Source organism: Crocuta crocuta, unplaced genomic scaffold, assembly GCF_008692635.1.
Source record: "Crocuta crocuta isolate KB4526 unplaced genomic scaffold, BGI_CrCroc_1.0 scaffold81, whole genome shotgun sequence".
NCBI lineage: Eukaryota > Metazoa > Chordata > Mammalia > Carnivora > Hyaenidae > Crocuta > Crocuta crocuta.
The window spans coordinates 3629131-3634489 of NW_027527808.1; positions in this window are offsets into that span (position 1 = coordinate 3629131).

Here is a 5359-nt window from a genome sequence, read left to right on the forward strand (position 1 = left end):
CAATAGTATGTTATGCCATTATGTTTCGTCATCTGTACAATGATAGAGGTACTTTGCTAGAATGTGAACAAACAAGGAAGGGAATGAAAAAAGTGAAGACTTTCTGTCACGGAAGCCCACAGAAGTCGATCTCCACAGAAGGTTTTAGTCCGATCAACTCTCATTTTGGGGCTTCGGAAGCGGGCCATGTCCCAGTCACCGCAGAATGACCTGTTACTGTGAGCTTGCCTTTCCTGACGGCAGGCCCAGCATGCTTCTGATTCAACTCAGTCCACAGTTGTCTTCAATGGGGGCTAGGTCTGCAGTCACAGGAACAGTTCCAAAGCCAAGCTGCAGAGCTCCTGGCCGCTGATTTTTCAGTCTTAATACAGTTGGGTAATTTTCCTAGGGCCTGGCCGATGAGCAGTTGTGTCCCTGATCAGGTCAGTGAAAGTCCTGCCTGATAAGCAGCCATCCCAGTGTCTAAGGGGACACGATTGTTTACCAGGCACATGATCAGTTCCTAGGGCAGAGGCTCCCGAAATCCTTTCACTACAGACTTCCCGGAACCAGAGAACCTCAGAGGTCAAGGGTCCAGCGCCCAGAGAAAGCCACTCACAATATTAAGGGACCCTTGGGGCTGGGCTCTGTGTTGCTGTGTATTTCGGGGTTTGAATAACTGAGAATTGGAGAAGTTTCCTGGTTCGAGAACAGGTAGTGAGCTGTGACTTCACAGTGACCATACAGGTGATGTCACCACAGGAACGGAGACAAGAGAAACACGCCTGAGAGGTTCTGGACTGAGGCAAACGGATGGACAGCAGTCATCAAATAATAGTGTAACTCCTGATGGCAGTACTTCTCCACTTCCGAGAAGGACATCTAGACCCTTTAGGAAACTCAGTTAGCTGAACACTGGCTGAATAGCAAAAGATATTGATCTCTACCCACACATGCACACACATGCACACACACACACACACACACACACACACACACACACACACACTTTGCAAATACAACTCAGGATCTTGAGATAGGAGACTACACTACAGAGGGAGTGCTAAATGCTGTCCCAAGTGTCCTTGTAAGAGAGAGGCAACAAGAGAAGTTCACACACACACACACACACACACACACACACACACACAGGAGAAGGTGCTGTGAAGACAGAGATTAGAGTCATGGGGCCACAAGTGACTGAGCACAGCTGAAGCTGCCAGAGCTCCAGCAGACGCTGGAAGCGGCAAGGAAGGGGTTCTCCCCTAGAGCCACCAGAAGGAACGTCCAATGGCTGACATTGTAATGTTGGTCTGATGACACTGATTTCAGACTCTGGCTTCCAGAACCGAGAAAACAAATTCCTATTGCTCTGAATCACCCAGTTTGTGGGAATTTGCTAGAGCAGCCACAGGAAAGGAATACATACTATTATCTAATACAAATTTGTCTACACCTACAAAGCCCCACACACATAGTCAGGATTCAGATAGAAATGGACCAGTGAACCACAGCTGGGACTAGAAGAACACTTGCAAAGATGGCTGAGAGCGTTCCCAAAAAGCACCCGAGAAACACGCCCCTCTTGGTCCGAAATAAAGATGAATCTTCAAAGGAATGACATGAGTTGTGTCATCTAAATTCTACTAATATAGCCTTCTCAATATGCATGAAGATATTTGTGCTTGCTGTTAGCTTGTTACATTCCCCCCCTCCCACACGCACAGGAAATCCCTATTAATAGCCTTGAAACACTTAGTGCTTACCCCTAACACAGCAGATCAGTTTTAACATCCTCTTTGTTGGACACACAAACCAAGTTTCAGAGACCTGCCTCTAACCCTGGCCTCTGACTCCCTCGGGCGCCCTGTTGAGGTCAGTGTGCGGACCGTATTAGAATGGTTTGTAATCCTTACATTGCTAGAGCAGTTGTGGATGTTATTGTGTTTCCGGCCATTTTGGGGAGACCCTCTCTACGGGAACAGCCAGCTTGAATGCTAATTTTATCAAACTATGTGAATGCTCTTCCTGTGTCACTCTGAAACTAGCATCCTAGTTCCCAAGCTCATGAACTATTTCTCTCTCTCTCCTGAGCCTCCCTACATGCTTTCTTTTCTCAGAGCTCAAGGGAATTTTTTTCAAATACAGTTATAAAATCTCACCCTGTAAAGCCTTTAGCCCCCATTACCTAATTGCCTTAACTTCATTACAATCTGTCTCTCCTCAAAGGGTCACAAAACTTGTTCACTCCCCTAACCAGAGTGTCACCTGTGCTTCTCATCTCTTTCCATCTACATTACTCTTTATAGTCCCATCTGTCAGCCATGAGTCCACTTAAACACATTTCGAACATTTTTTCAATTCTACCTTGCTCTGTATCTCAGGATAATGCGTCCTAGAAGACTCTTTCTTACTAAGGAGAAGGGTCAGAAGTCTTGTAGATCACCCCTGGTTTTTGTCAATGGGAAAACCAGGTTATATCATTCACCCCAGTATTACAGCAAGTGGCTCTGATCTGGATTTTAGGTAGGTCATCGGACTTCGATTCAAAAAGAAGGATTTGAGAAGAGCACATTTATCATATCAGTGGATGGACTAGAAGGTGAAGGGGGGTTGACTTAGAGCTCTCAGCCGCCACGACTCACAGGAACCCAACAAAGTGCAATCGGCAGAGTAATAACAGGAGGCGCTGACGTTGGGTGCACAAGAAGCCAGATACACGCCAATACGCGATTCCTGACTGAACTGGAGTGAATGCCAGTTTCCTTTTTTCCCTAAAATGTGTTTAAAGTAGATAGTTTTAAGAAAAAATTTGAGGGTTTGAACATAAAGTGATCTGGATTTCTTCTAGTAGCTGCATCCACACATATGGGGTTGGAACTTCCCTTTCTTACTGCTTATTGAGTCCCTTCATGATTACTGGCCATAGTTTATAAGTTCCAATAAATTTTGGTTATCACAGAAGCCTTGTTCCATCTTTTAAAGACTCATTTCTATTAAGTTTTAAAAATTAAACTACAAATTTAGTTCAAAGCTTTCCCTGATGGCCCCAGACTTGGCTAGATGCAACTATATGGTTCCTAAGGTCTCCCTAGGGGAAGGGAGCATGGTTTGCTCTTCATGAAACTTTTCTCTCTTCTTTTTTTTTTTTTTTAACATTTTTTAAAAATGTTTTTTATTTATTTCTGAGAGAGAGACACAGAATGAGCAGGGGAGGGTCAGAGAGAGAGGGAGACACAGAATCTGAAACAGGCTCCAGGCTCTGATCTGGCTGTCAGCACAGAGCCCGATGCGGGGCTCGAACCCACAAACCGTGAGACCATGACCTGAGCCGAAGTCCGATGCGAAATCGACTGAGCCACCCAGGCACCCCGAAACTTTTCTCTCTTCTAGCTTCTGGGTCCTCAGTGTGCTGACAAGAAGAAACATCTTACTTAACTGGGCGAGGCTGCGGGTGTCTCCCCGGTTCACCACAGCTGCGAACCGGGATTATTGCCATTAGGGGTGGACAATAGCTCCAACCTGCCCTGCTCAAGCCAGGCTCAAGCCTCTGAAGCTTTCCTGGGCATTTCTCCTTCCTTCCTTCTCTTTCCTTCTTGTGGGGTTCTCTTAAGTTTGGGCATCTCCACTGATGACCCCTAGCTGGCACATGTACGCGGCTTCCTTCTGCCTATGCCTCTTAGCTACTCTTTCTTGGTTTCCGGGCAACTTTATAGCTCTGAATCTTGTCGTCTCTCTGCAGCCATCTCTAGGCAGGACCGGTGGGATCCATTGTCCTTCCCTCCCAGAAACGCCAAACAGCCCCAACTCCCCTCCTTACTTGGCAATTCCTGGGATGCCAGTTCACTCTAGTTAACATCCCCCCTGCTTCAGGAGAATGGGACAGATGCAGAAGTCCCTGTGGAAGCAGACATCTAACTAAGGAGAAAAGTGTCCATTTTCATTCAGGCAAGGCTTATGAGGATTCTCTTGGCACCTCTGCCTCTTTGGCTTTTGGGGAGAAAAGCATCTGACCCTCTGCAAACAGCACTTCCTAAGACGTGTTGCCTTCTCCCCTCTCAGCAGCATCATATGCCTTGGGGAGAGGGCCAGCCCTGGCTGGAGTCTCTCTCGTTAGCCTTTGATGAGGGAGCTGCCTCTAACACAGATGCCTCCTTGAGTTTGGAACTTGAAGCACAGAATGACTTTTGTTCGAAGCTTAAGCCACTGAAATTGTAACCAACGTGAAAAACTCCACACAACACTATTATTTATACATACATAACAAAGGCATTTCTAAAATTGTTACTATTATGATAAAATGATTTTCATGTAAGTAGTAGTGTGTCATACCTGAGAGTTCCAGGAAGTCACATAATTTTCACCCGTGGAAGGAACCTGGGATTTACCTGAGGAGCATGCAGAGAGGCCACATTTGCCAACAATCGCTTGAGCTTAGAGGATTACCGGGCTCTGTTAGAGATTACTGCTCTATTTATGCGTCTTGCCTCATCATTTCAACATATGTTCAACACTGGTGTTATAGTGATTTATAAACTGCACCCATGAATATGAGATAGCCATTTCAATGAAAAGAAAAATATTATAATTCACAAACGATCTGGATCAAGCATGCAAGAAAATATGCAAAGGCTTGCCTTGCTGGCTCAATCGGTAAAGCGTGCAACTCTTGATCTTGGAGTTGTGAGTTTGAGCTCCACTTTCGGTATAGAGATTACTCGAAAATAAAATATTTTTTAAATGTGCAAAAAACGGATATTGGCAAAATTAGATTTCTAAAATAATCCGGTAATGATATTTTCATAATTTTTAGAGCATCCTAATTTGAGTACCCAAAGATTAAGAAACGAGCAGATATACACTCTTCATAATAGATCTTGTTCTTTTTGCAGTTAATGAAACAATAATTTTCTTTAATTTTTATTCTTATGAAGATTGAAAGACCATCTGAATCACATGCTGATCAATTGTTTTGGCTACCATTTGATTTGATCTGGGACTCTTTTTTTTTTTAACTATATGCTTAAATTAAAACCTACAGGCTGCGGCCTCAGGTTTTAGTTGTTCATTAACTCCTTACCGTTGTGTTACAGAGCTTGGAAAGGCTGACTTGTGGTAAGGACTATACTCCCCCTGGTGGATAAAGAGAGAGAAGACTGTATTTGATTTCTTCATTTGAGGATTAGTTACCATTTCCATTTTTGAGCACTCTGTTTTGGGGCATAGTTTCTCCCTTAAAAAGCTCTACTTTGTTACACCCAAGTTACCAAGGCTCCATCAAGTAGTCTAAGAACCTTTTTTGTTGTCTAATTTTATCTCCACTGCTGTCTTTTTTTCCCCATTATGATTCTCTTCCTCATTAAAGTTACTCACCCAACAG